General features: G+C 43.5%; 1 long non-coding RNA gene across 1 annotated transcript; it reads right to left on the bottom strand.

Moving 5' to 3' along the window:
* Positions 1-12,182: 12,182 nt before the first annotated feature.
* Positions 12,183-13,035, bottom strand: LOC141094625 (uncharacterized). The gene is made up of 2 exons (XR_012233133.1): positions 12,487-13,035; positions 12,183-12,400 (listed from the first exon to the last, which is right to left on the bottom strand). It is a non-coding gene; the product is annotated as an uncharacterized lncRNA (long non-coding RNA).
* Positions 13,036-14,380: the final 1,345 nt, after the last annotated feature.

The raw sequence follows: 14,380 nt of genomic DNA, 5'->3' as shown, positions 1-14,380 counted from the left end.
CATTCAGTCTTTTCTACATGTGGAGCAGGGCCACGTTGATGGGCCATGGAACCATCATGAAAAATAGCCTCACCAAAACATTGTCAAATGACAAATGCACTAGCAGGATGCAGCAGGCCCCCATTGATAAAGGCTGGAGCAGCACAGGTGCATTTACTGATGAGAAAAACCACTCACTCACCTAAATAATGGAGGGGTTGGCCTAGTAGAAAAAATGGACACCGATAGGTCTTGCATATGATGCTAGTCACAAAGGTAAGTGTAATTCAAAATGTCTGGATTAGGGATGGGCGAATCCTGAAATACTCGGAATCGCTAGACTCTAACGAGTCCGACTCGAAAACTGGCTATTCGTTGCAAGTCTAGCGAGTCCAATGTTAATGAATGGGGATGCGAGTATTGCAGCGATTCCTGTGCTGCCATTTTTTTTACTCTTTACTCTCGCAAGTGGCCCCTAGCTTAGCGATTTAGAATTCATCCCTAAAGCACAGAAAATCGTTTCTACATCACGCTAGAAGTTAAACAGGAAGTCGCCTGTGCTAACCGATTTACTGCACAGGCTGATCTGATATTCTGCACACACAGGCAGATCTGATCTGCATACACAGGGCGATCAGATCTGCACACACAGGGCGATCAGATCTGCACACACAGGCCCACCAAAGATGTGTAGCAGACGTGATACAGAGAGGCTGATCGGCCTGGTTGAAGAGTGGCCCCAGCTGTGGCAGCCCACCCACCCTGGCTATGGTGATGAAAGACAGCGAAATATGGCTTGGAGGTCCATCGCCAGAAGTATGTTCCCGTCATTTGATCACGCTGGAGAAGATGGGCAGGCAAACATGGGTAAGAGTTATGTGATGTCATTTCTTCTATTTTCTTTTACTGTACCCTTTTTTGGATTAGGAGAGAGTGAGATTTCTTGTGTCACCATTGGCGTCTGTGACGCACTGAAACCGTGGTACCCAGCACCGGGCCGGGGTCTGCTTCACTGGGGGATGTGATGTGACCCGTGCTGTAGTCTCAGGGGATGCACAGTGCAAAGGGGATAACTACAGGGGACTGTAATAGGAGGACAGTCAAGGCTAGTGATGCGTATTGGCACAGCAGGAAGGTAACGTGCGTGCTATTAGCTGGTAGCAGAGAAGCCCTGCACTCTCCCTGAAAAAATTGTTTAGTGCGCAAAGGCAGTCACCTAGGTGGACTGTGGTGCTGTCTGCGTCACCGCTCTGGGGTGAAGTGCGTGCTGTAACTTAGCAGAGAAGTAACGCACTCTCCCTGAAAAAATTGTTTAGTGCACACAAGCAGGCAGCGTGCGTGCTATTAGCTGGTGGGATAGATAGCAGCAACGCACTGGTCTGCCACAGAAACAATAACGCTGCAGGGGTAAATATGACCCCAATAATATCTGGTTGAAAAAAAAAAGAAAATTTGCTCAGCTATGCTTCTGATTTCAGCTCTGATGGAAGCTGAGTGAGTAAGCTAAGCTCTGAGGATGGTGCTGTATGCACTGTAAGGCTGCTCCTGCCTTTCTCCCTGCCTACAGTCCTCTACAGTACTCCTCCGTCCTGGTAGTTCTGAAAAGAACTTTTGTGTTATATGTGAGGAATCTTGAGGTCCTACACTGACTAACAGTCCCTAGATCTGCTCTATGTCTCCAACTCGCCCTGCACTAGCTCAGATCGTCACAGGAATGTGCCCAAAATGAGGGGGCAGGGTTTATATACAGCCTTGCCTGTGATACATGACATAGGCATCACGATGGACAGCAGCCAATCATAGTAGTGCTCTTCACAGTTTTCTCACCTAACAAACTAGGCTGTCTCTGAAAATTAACATATTCTGTATTCTGCGAGTCCCGAATACAGTATATAGGAGTCCTAGACTCGCTAAGACTCGCTGCTGACAGCGGGACACAAAATCGCTAAGAAACTAGGATTGCTTGTATTAAACTCTGAAAAAACTAGGATTGCCATTGATTTGCATTGGACTCGTTACTGTGCGAGTAATCGCTTGGAAACTCGCAGAGTACCGACTCCTGCGAGTCCCCTACTACTCGCAGAGTAACGAGTCCTAACGAGTAGATTCGCCCATCCCTAGTCTGGATAACACCCTATTGAACACGCCCATAGTATTAGCAGGCAGGCTGTTCAGCACTATATATGCACCACACAGAAAACCAAGCCAACATAAAGGCGCCTAGATGCATCCTGCAAAAAATGATAAAAAGTGCAGTAAAAAGATGATAAAATAATGCATATGATAAATACATTAAATGAGGTATTGGGTACTATTTTGGCCAAAACAGATAAGCTCGCAACCCAAGGGCCCCCATTAACTTGTGAGTCCTAACACTAGTGGGCCGAGGAACCCCAGCCAGTGGAATCATCAAACAGCAAAATAGAATGCTGCATGACTTTGGGCTCAGACAGTTTGGTTGTTTTGCAAGGGAGTGAGGTGGCAGAATTATGATCATGGACCTCAAGTGCCCAAACTGTGCTTTCTGCAGGAGAATGGGTGGGAGACACTGCCAAGAAACTGGAGCCACTGTCAGCTATCCAATCTACCACCTTTTCAGCATCCTATTTCATCACAATTTGGTCAGCATTATGTGGGCCTACAAAAAGATGTGGAATGTCCTGGTGCCTGCGTGCATCAGAAGACGGTGTTTCAATTGGGCATGTAGCAGGCATCAAATGACCACAGCCTATCCCTGCAGCAGCTCCACCATCACCAACTACAGTATCATGACTAGAGTTGAGCGATATCTTTGGTTCCCTGCCTATTCGGTAATCTATAGCGCTTGCCGAATAAGCTACAGCGGGAACCCAGCTTCCTGGATTGAGCCAGCTGAACAGCTGATCGCCGCCACAGCTGCATGTGTCGCAGCTGTGTCAGTCACAATACATGCATGTAGAACCTGTATGTTGGGCCTTCCATGCATGTGCTGTGACTGTGACATAGCCATGACACATTCAGCTGCGGTGGCGATCAGCTGTAAAGCTGACGTGATACAAGAAAGCGGGTTCCCACTATAGCTTATTTGCCAAGCGCTATATCTTGCCAAATAAGCGGTGAATCAAAGATATTCATCCAACACTAATCATGACCATGTCCTTTATTTCATGCTCTCTCCATATTTATTATGGGCAGTATACACCATGCTGGAAGAGGATCAGGCTGTACAGGCACCATGCAGCATGCTGCAAGTGAACTGTGCACCAGGTCGGACAGGCACAATATACATGACTTCATTGTGCATCAGGCTGGAGAGGCACAATACAGAAGGCTCAAAGTCACTTAACCCCTTAACGACTGCCAATGCGCCTTTTAAAGGTGGCAGTTAAGGGTACTTAAACCACAATGCCATGAATTCACGGAACTGTGGAAAAAGTGTCAGAATTTCTCCGGGGTCTCGGCTGATGGGGGTACTCAAGACCCCAGAGAACATGATTTGGGTTGGTTTGTTACTGAGCCCAGTGTTGTGATCACTGTTATTAACAGTATAACAGTGACCGCAAAAAAAAGTCTGATTTTCCATTTAATTTCTCTCTCCTCTGATGTGCTTGCACATCAGATGAGAGAGAAATAGTTGTCCCTGCATGGCCCCCTGAAGTCCCCTGGGCCGCCGGCATCTTCTTCCCGGTAAAAATGGCGGGCACATGCACAGTGCACCTGCCGAGATCTGCTGGCCGGCAGCCGGCAACAAAAGGGAGATTATTCTTATTGGTTCATTTTGGTCACTGTGATACACCCTATCACAGTGATCAAAATAAAAAAGTTAAATACCCCCTTTATCACCCCGATAGTTAGGGTAAAATATTAAAATAAAGAAAATATATTTGTTTCCATTTTCCCATTAGGGTTAGACTTGGGCTAAAGTGAATTAGGCTAAAGTTTGGGTTAGGGTTGGGGCTAAAGTTAAGGTTAAAGTTAGGGTTGGGGCTAAAGTTAGGGTTAGGGTTGGGCTAAAATTAGGGTTATGGTTTGGATTATGGTTAGGGTTGGGGTTATGGTTAATGTTGGGATAAGGGATAGGGGTGTGTTAAGGTTAGGTTTGTAGTTAGGGTTGGGATGGGGTTAGTGGTGTGTTGGGGTTAGGGTTGTGGTTAGGGTTATGGTTAGGGTTGGGAATAGGGTTAGGGGTGTGTTGGGGTTTGGGCTGTGATTAGGATTATGGTTAGGGTTGGGATTAAGGTTAGGGGTGTGTTGAGGTTAGGTTTGTGATTAGGGTTATGGTTAGGGTTGTGATTAGAAAACTTCCCAAACAAAGCATTTGGGCTACCTTTACATTTCATTACTGTCATCCAAGGGCTTGGAAAGTTTCTGGAAATCCTGCCCTTGTTAGATTTTAGAAGAGTCAGCCTGTCTGCATTTTCCGTTGACAAGCGCATATGCCTATCCATTATGACTGCACCAGCCAAACTAAAAACCCACTCTGACAACTTACTGGCAGCAGAGCATGGCAGCACCTCTAACGTGTAGAAGGAGAGGTAGGGACAAATGTGGAGCTTGAACAACCAATAGTTAAAAGGCATTGAAGACTAAGAAAGGATGATGGTATTGTCACTTAAGTAGTCCTTCACCATCTTGGTCAACTTCTACCTCCTCGTCATAGTTACACCCACACATTGATCTTGCAGAAGTGGCGGTCCCATGAAAATGTGCCAGTTGGTGGACATTTTCCCCCCTGAGTTGCACCTAATGTGCGTGGCCCTCCCCTATAATCCTTGATGGTGAAAAGAGCTGGTACCTCTGCCAGCAGCATTGTCTGAGGGTAATCTTTTTAGCAAATCTTCCACAATGGCCCTCTGGCATACATGTACGGAAAATGGCACATCTGTCACTGACATGACAGATGGAAATTTCTCCTTGTACCATTGGTCAAGAAAGGTGAACAGCCGGTATACCATGGAGGACAAAATGTGTTTCCTGCAAGGGTCTTGGGAAGGCATCTGGAAATGAACTCTGCCATGTGTGGCAGACTACAAAGAGTCAAACGTTCAGTGTCCTCACCAGGAAGAACACTAACATCCTCTCCTCCTCATGATGGATAGCTCCTCCTCCATTTCCTATTCAGGCCATCCATGCTGGACAGGGATGAAGCTGGGTTGGGGAATCCACTCTGCAGCGCAGACCAAAAATTCCTGTTCTGCCTCATCCTCCTCCTTTTCCACATCATCAACCAATGTACCTTGATAATATTGTGTGAGTCTGGGCTGTGTAGTTTCAACCACTGTAAAATCTTATTCCATAGCCACCTGCTCGGTGTTCAAAGAATCCTCTTTGAGATACTGCAGTGAACATTTTAATAGATAGAGCAGCGGGATGGTTACATTAACAGTAGCATCATTAGCATTCACCATCTTGGTGCAGTACCCAAAGTTTTTAAGAACCTCACAAATGTCATCAATCCACACCCACTCAACAGTTATTATGTTTGGGGGCTGAGTATTACTTTGACTGGCATTGAGAAGCTGGAATTCAGACAATGCTCTCTGCTGCTCACTAAGCCTTACCAACATATGAACCATCTACTGCCTCAACACATTAATCTAACTATCCCTTTGTTACCCATTCAACATTTTCATCATAACCAGGATTCTTGTATCTTGTTCTCACATGCTTTATGTCTGTGTCTGTAGTTTTACACATACTGGTTGGTAACCGGTTCATGCAGCATTGTGTGAACACCCGATTTCTTACATTATGGCTGGTCAGCACAAAAAAAGCAATTGTTATTATCCACCTTTCGTGCCTCCCCTATTTCCTCATTTCCTCATGAATTGCAAGCTTGTGAGCAGGGCCCTCATTCCTCTCTGTATCTGTTGTTTTATGTGACTATTGTTATTCTGTAATATCTTTTATTGTCTGTAAAAGACCCCTCTAAAATGTAAAGTACTGCGGAATTTGTTGGCGCTATAGAAATAAAATTATTATTATCTATTATTATTATTAAATGTTGAATTTTAGCGTGTGGGCAGGTCACAAATCAGACGGTGATGAGGCAAATTAAAGCACTGCTGCAGCAAAGCTAGTGCGCCAAAAGCCTGAGATGAATTTTGTAAATGTGCGCAGACATGCCATACCTTGGCAACTAGGTTCGACAAGTCAGGGTATGTTTTTAAAAACGCTGTACAACCAAGTTCAGCAAGTGTGCCATTCATGTAATGTGTTTTCCAGATTGCCGAGCTTTAAAGTCACCACCAAGTTACACCCATTATTGCACACAACCAGACCTGGTTGGAGGTTTAGCGAGGATAGCCACTGATTGGTCTGTTCTTTTATCACCTTCAACAGGTAGACTGCGTTGTGAGCTTTATCACCTAAATGGATGAGCTTAAGCTAAACCAGAGCTTCAGGTGAGGAGGCGGAATAGAGATAAGAACTGTAATACAAGAAGACTGAAACCCGGATGGAAGTTGGGACCGCTATTCTTGGTGAGGGTAAGAGGTGGGATGACTCTGTCCAAGACTCCACCAGGTTCAGAAAGTGTACCATAAGGGAAATGTAGCATCCCTGTCCACACAAACTTGTCCACCTGTCTGTGGTAAAGTAGAACTTCCCTGTGAATGCATTGATCAGAGTACGGCTGATATTGTGTAACACATGCTTATGTAACGCATTGACGGCACACCAGGAAAAATGGTGTCGGATGGTAATCGAGTACCATGGTACTGCCACCAAAGAGAGGTCAGGAAAAGACTCAGTTTCCACAAGTCAAAATGGCAACATTTTCAGGGCTACCAATCACTTCTTAGCTTGGTTTGGCAGATGGTACAAATTGCAGTTGTTTTGTCTGAACGAGTTTCAGAAAAAACTGCCATACAGGGGAACAATGCACCCTTGGCCTGTAATCTAGCCAAGTACGAGGCTCCAGCCAGCCTCTGGAAACTACGCTGATAGACACAGCAAACCTTCTTGCCACAGCTCACATTGATGTGCCATCCTGGAAGAGCTGCACTACATGAGCCACTTGTGTGGGTTGTAGAGTCCATCTCATGCTACCACAAGTGTGAAAGCACAACCAACATTCAAAAGTAACCAAAACATCAGCCAGAAAGCATTGGTGCTGAGATGTGGTCTGTGGTCCCCACCTACAGAACCACTCCTTTATTGAGGGTGTCTTGATAGTTGCCAATAATTTCCATCTGTTGTCTATTCCATTTGCACAACAGCATGTGAAATTGATTGTCAGTCAATGTCGTTTCCTAAGTGGACAGTTTGATTTCACAGAAGTTTGATTTACTTGGAGTTTTATTCTGTTGTTTAAGTGTTCCCTTTATTTTTTGAGCAGTGTATATATAGCATATTTCATTACTCATATTCTAATTCTGTGTAAGGCTGAAACCTAAAGAATTGTTTGGAGTTATATTCTGTTGTTTAAGTGATCCCTTTATTTTTTTGAGCAGTATATATATATATATATATATATATATATATATATATATATATAAATGTAAATGGCTCTTTTATTCTATAAACTACTGACAACATGTCTTCGAATTTCTAAACGCTAAATTTTGTATTTATTTTCAGAAAATGGGAAATGGCCAAAATAACAAAAAAATTGCAGTGCTTGGAGACCTCAAATAATGTAAAGAAAACAAGTTCATAATCATTTACAAACAATAATACCAATGTTTTATCTCAGGAAGAGTTCAGAAATCAATATTTTGTGGAATAATCATGATTTTTAATCACAGTTTTCATGCGTTTTGGTATGCTTTCCACCAGTCTTTCACACTGCTTTTGGGTGATCTTATGCCACTCCTGATACAAAAATATAAGCAGTTCTTCTTTGTTTGATGGCTTGTGACTATCCATCTTCCTCTTGATTACATTCCAGAGGTTTTCAATGGGGTTCAGGTCTGGAGATTGGGCTGGCCATGACAGTGATTTGATGTGGTGGTCCTTCATCCCCATATTGCTTGACCTAGCTCAGTGGCATGGTGCATTGTCCTGCTGGAAAAACCAGTCCACTGAGTTGGGGAATATTGCCTGAGCAGATGGAATCAACTGTATTTCCTGGATAACCTTGTATGTGGCTTGATTCATACGTCCTTCGCAAAGATTAACCTGCCCAATTCCAGCCTTGCTGAAGCATCCCCAGATCATCACCGATCCTCCACCAAATTTCACAATGGGTGCAAGACACTGTGGCTTGTACACCTCTCCAGGTCTCCATCTAACACTTAGATGACCAGGTGTTGGGCAAAGCTGAAAAATAGACTCATCAGAGAAGATTACCTTACTCCAGTCCTCTATGGTCCAATCCTTATAGTCTTTTGCAAACTTCAGCCTTGCTCTCCTTTGCTTCTCATTGATGAAAGGCTTTTTTCTAGCTTCACATGAATTGAGCCCTGCCTCTAGGAGCCTGTTACAAACTATTCTTGCCATGCACTTCACCCCAGCTGCCATTAGCCATTCCTTTTGTAGGTCACTTGATATCATCCTGCAGTGGCTGAGTCACATTTGAATAAGATGACGGTCATCCCGTTTTCGCCCTCTGACGGTCTGTAGCTTTGTTGTCCCCAATGTCTGCTGCTTGACCTTATTGTAATGGACTGCCATCTTAGAACTTTTAAGTATTGAGGCAACATGACGCTCACTGTATCGCTCTGCTAGTAAAGCCAGAATTGAGCCTTTCTTTTCCTAACTCAAGACTTTTCTTTTCAACTCCTTTGGCATGATTAAAAGTTATTTTATCATTCCTATTACTTTTGGGATATTACTAGCACTTGTTTTGCAATCCAGCTTGTCCTATTGCAAAAGGATTGTGAAGACCACAGCAGGGTTTTTTATACTTTCCTTCGTTAAATAAGATTTGGTTCAGGTGATCACCTTAGGCCTCTTTCACACTTAAGTTTTTTGCCATCAGTCAAAATCCGCCAAAATTTGAAATTGGCGGATCCGCAAAAATGAAAACAAAACGGATGCAAACTGATGGAACGGATCCGTTTTGTTGAGGATCCGCCATACCGATTTTACGGCGGATCCTCAACAAAACGGATCCGTTCCATCAGTTTGCATCCGTTTTTGTCATCCATTGGATCCGTTTTCTTGCGGATCCGTTTTTCCACACCTCCAAATGGGATGCTCCCAAATATGATTGGCTCTTGGAAAATGCTCTCAAATGTGATTGGATGCTGGAAACTAGGGAGAAATATATCTAGGGTGTTGTGATACAATTTCTTTGAAAGGTTTTAGAGCTAGTGGCAGCGATGGAAGGAGTTAGTGCGAGTCTGGAAGGAGTTATTGCGAGTATTTACAGCTTCTGTGTGGAATTGGATCTTCACTTGAATCGGTTGGCAATTATTGCTATCGAGAGGGAGAAAAGAAGACTGCGAATCCTGCGTATGAGGAGACGGCGCCAGTGGATTCATCCCATTAATGCGCAGAGGTTCACCCGTGGCGTTTTTTCCACACTGTACCTGGAATTGAGGGAGAATCCGGACAAGTTCTTCAACTACGTGCGCATGTGGATGGAATTCTTTGAGATATTGGTGGATCGTGTTGGAGAACAAATCCGGAGAAGGGACACACAAATGCGGTTTTCTATATCACCGGCAGAGCGTTTGATGGTGACCCTTCGGTAAGTTATCTACCTTTTAAAATGTTTCAGATTCTGCAGGCTTTTATTATGTTATGGCTTGTAGTTTGTATTAATTTTACTTTTTTTCCCTTTTTTTAAGATTCCTGGCAACTGGAGAATCCTTCACCTCCCTCCATTTCCAGTTCCGGATTGGGATTTCCACTATTGCTGGAATTGTACAACAGACCTGCCGGGCATTATGGGATTCTCTACAGGAGGAATACATCCCAGAGCCAACACAGGAGAGTTGGCTGGAGATTGCAGAGAAGTTTCAAGAAATCTGCCAGTTTCCAAACTGCATCAGTGCCGTGGATGGCAAGCATATCAGGATTGTGAAACCCATGGGATCTGGTTCACAGTTTTACAACTATAAAAAATACTTTTCTATTGTGCTTATGGCCATTTCGGATGCAAACTGCAAATTCATTGCCGTGGACATTGGTGCATACGGTCGTTCTAATGACTCTCAGGTGTTCAAGATTTCCACCATGGGCCGTCGCTTGTATGGAGACAATTTTAACTTCCCACCTCCAAGACCACTCCCTGGAACAACAGGCCCACCAATGCCTTTTGTGTGCGTTGGCGACGATGCTTTTCAACTTTCAAAACACCTACTGAAGCCATATGGTAGTCGTGGATTAACACACCAGAAAAGAATCTATAACTATCGGTTAACCAGAGCGCGCAGAGTGGTGGAGTGCGCGTTTGGAATTTTAACTGCCAAATGGAGAGTACTGTTAATGGCCATGAAAATGAAAACAGAGACTGTGGATGAGGTGGTAAAGGCCTGTGTAATCCTGCACTATTTTGTCCTTTCAAAGGAACCAGTTTCCATCGATGAAAATGTGTATGAAACCACCTTGTGGGATTATGAGCAGCAAACTTTTCGGAGTACTGGTTCAGTGGCAAGAATTAGGGATACCTTTGCAGATTATTTTGTTACACCAGAGGGACAAGTGGACTGGCAAGATGACATGATATAATTTTCTTCATACCAATTGTGAGTAATTTTTTTTTTTTTATCTGAAATTTTACCAAGTGTTTGCTTTGCACAAGCATTGTTTTACCATGTGATTTGTTTAGTTTTACACTTTGCAGTGTTACCAATTGTTGGGTACCAAGCGTAAAGTTACCAAGTGTTGTGTACCAAGCGTTTTACACTTTGAAATGTTCACAAGTGTTGGTTATCAAATGTTGTGCTACCAAGTGTTTTTTTGTACCTTGTACACCACCGGTGTACTGTGAAATATTACCCAGTGTTGTGTTAACAAGTGTTGTGTTACCAAGTGTTGTGTTTACCTTTTACACCACTGGTGTAATTTGAATAAAGAAGCAAAAAATAAACATCACAATAAAGTTTTTTGAAAAAAACAGTTTATTTCTGACAATTTGTATTAACTGTATTTTTTTTTTTTTTTACATTTTTTTTTCTTAACTTTTTTGTAACTTTTTTTGGTATGTTACCTTTTTGGTAACTTTTTTTTTGGTATATTACCTTTTTTTAATTTTTTTGGTATATTACCTTTTTTTAATTTTTTTTTTTGGTAAATTACAAACTATGATAATGTTGGGTGGAGATAGTATTGGAGGGGTTAACAGGGTTGACCACATCGAGGGGGGGGGTAGGGGACTGGGGAGGGAGTTGGTGAGGACCAGAAGTGGAAGGGGGGTTTAACACATGTGGTTGGGACGGGAGTGGATGGACAGACGAGGTTTGTGGGTACATTGAAGGTGTATGTGGGGGTGGGTATGGCGAGGGCATTGGGGTATAATGCAATGGGGAAGGTAGGTACTGGGAAGAATGGAATGGGGAACTAGAGAAAGGAGAGGGAGTGGTAGGAGGAGGGACGGCTGTGTGATGGATAGTGGTGGAAGGATGGACGGGGGAAGGATGGACTGTGGAAAGATAGACAGGGGGAGGATGGACTGTGGAAGGATAGACAGGGGGAGGATGGACAGGGGGAGGATGAGATGCTTCAGCAAGCACTTCCACTAGAGCATTCTGACAGGCTTGCATCACACGCATCTGCTGGTGAGTACTTAAACCTTCCATTTGCCGGACAACAGATTGAAAAAAGGTATGTCTCGGTGTCTGGTTTGATTCTAAACTCATCTGTTCCATGTATCTTCTGAGTTCCATGATACTTTGATTGATCATGGTCAACCCAGAAGTTAACCGTTGTCCATAAGTGTGGAAACCTTGTTGAACAGTTAAGTTTAGACTCAAACAGTCAGACAAGGTCAGCCTTTCCTGACTCCTCAGACGCTGCCGGCCAGAACCAAAAGTTGGTCGAGATGTTGCGGCAGTGTCTGAGGGGTGGGGAACAGGGAACAAGTCGTCACCAGCAGCTTCATGTGATGAAGTCTGCCCTGCTGCTCCAGTGCTGGTGGAGGGGATAGAGGGATCAGACAAGAGGGTAGGTACAGAGGGGTCGGATACCTCGATGTGGTCACCGGGGGCGGTCTCACTAGGGATCACTCCAGAGGGACGCAACTCTGATGCAGACTCCCGAGTGCTGCAGATGGTGCTAAAAAAAAGAAAAAAAAATGTATATTAAAAATATTGATATTTAATTTAAGTCTGCTGAAAAAAAAAATTGGTTAAACATTTCTACTACAGGAATTGTTTGGGGAATATTTACCTTCTGCACGCCATTGTAGATCGCAGGAACGCCAGGGCTTTGTAGTTTTTGTACTGGGGTCCCCGGCGTCCTCCCGACGATCCACTCGGGGTCTAAATCTCTTTGTTGTAGTCCCTCTTGAAGCGATCCCGGAGCGACCGCCACCGTGTGATAACCCTGTCACCTGTGAAGCAAAAAAAAAAAAAAAGGTTTAGTATTCAACACACTTCACATGCTGGAAATATAAGTTACTGAAGTTGTAATACTTACGCACAAAATCCCTGGCCCTCGCATTGAGTTCCTCCCAGTTGTCAATAACTGAAGAACAGACTTCATCCCAGAGCCGTCGGGTGGTTGGTTGGTCGGCATGAAGACGGTTTGCCATGTTCCACAGCGGCTCCCGGATTTCCACCTCATGGATGAGGTCATCACTATCAATAATGACACCCTCCTCCTGATGTCTGCGGGGAGCACGCTGTGAAACCTGTGAAGATAAAAAACAAAACAAAAAGCAAAAAATTACATTATATTCAAACACATGATGTTCATTTAAACAATTATCAAAATAGGGTTACTTACCGTTTGCCGACCACCAGAGTCATCGCCTTGACGACCCTGGGATGTCCTGGGAGTCACTCTAGTGCGGGCACCGGATTCTGAAGACTGTGGGAAAAAAAAAAATGTTTGGATGGATGCGTAGTTATGGTGTGTGCACTGTGATGAATGTTTGTGTTGGGTGTAGCATTATGTATCTGTGTATGTGCTAAACTTACAATCTGCGTACCCCCTCCGTGTGTCTCTCCAGCCTGCACGTCTCCTCCTGGAAGCTCCTCTGAATCAGCTTCCTGTTAAAACATAATAGGATAGTGTTTTTAACCACAAAAAAATTATTTTAAATAAAAAAAAACAAAATTTTTTTTACCTCAGCTCGCTGATGATGTGAGGGGGAGCTTTCAGGAGAAGACATTACGGCTTGGGGCAGCTGCTTCCTGAACTGATCTGCAAGTATAAACACACTTGTTAAGCTACTATACAAAGTATCATAATAAGCTTTCAGGCTTTTATACTTACAGGGAAAACAGTGTTTGGCAGGCAGTCTCTGCTTCGGCCTGGCTGGCAGTCTCTGCTTCGGCCTGGCTGGCAGTCTCTGTTGCGGTCTGGCTGGCCCTCTCTGCTGCAGCCTGGCTGGCCCTCTCTGCTGCGACCCTTTCTGCTGCGGCATTGCTGTTAGTGCTTGAAGTGATCTGCAAGTATAAAGACACTTGTTAAGCTAGTATACAAAGGATCATAATAAGCTTTCAGGTCTTTATACTTACAGGGAAACTAATGGTTGCCTGTACGCTGCGGTGTGGCTGTTCCTCTCTGCTGCGGTCAGGGTTGTTTCTGCTGCGGTCTGACCGGTCATGTCTGCTGCGTTGTTGATCCCTGCTGCGGTCTGAATCTCTGCTGCGGTTGGGCTGGCCGTGTCTACTTGTATGGTGGCGCTTCATTGTGTGAACTGAAAGAAAATGATATGAAAGTTAAATAAAAAAAAAAAATTTGTATGTGTAATTCCCTGAAACTAATTATACGCAATTTTAAGTGTTTGCATGTCTACATTCCCTTATCTCAGAGTGTAACCAGTGATTGAAGGTGTGTAATATTTTGTGTAAACCCACTTTCTTTGTGTTTTGTAACTGAGTGTAACCAGTAATTGAAGGTGTGTAATTGCTGTGTATACCAGTTTGCATTCCCTGAAACTCTCACCGAGAGTGTAACCAGTGATTAAAGGTCTCACCGAGTGTAACCAGTGATTGAAGGCGTGTAGTGTGTAATTGCTGTGTATACCAGTGTTTGCATTCCCTGAAACTCTCAACAGAGGTGTTTAATTTCTGTGTATACCCACTGTGTTTGCATGGTTTTGAATTCCCTGAAACTCAGCTGTGTATACCCATTTTTTCATGGTATGTTGCAATCTCACCTTTAACCACACTTGTATACCAAAAAATTTTAATTACCTTTATGGTAACTTAATTTTACCTTTTTTAAAATGATACAAAGGAGATTTTTTCAAAACAATTTATTTATTTATTTTTTTATTATTTTTTTTTCCAAAAAATAGGAGCTACTCTGCTCTTTATTTTAAATACCACAATACATGAAAAATAAAAAAACGCAAATTTAC

Source organism: Dendrobates tinctorius, unplaced genomic scaffold, assembly GCF_039654945.1.
Source record: "Dendrobates tinctorius isolate UK_male_01 unplaced genomic scaffold, ASM3965494v1 ptg000064l, whole genome shotgun sequence".
NCBI classification, from domain to species: domain Eukaryota; kingdom Metazoa; phylum Chordata; class Amphibia; order Anura; family Dendrobatidae; genus Dendrobates; species Dendrobates tinctorius.
This window is presented reverse-complemented; position numbering and strand designations above follow the sequence as displayed.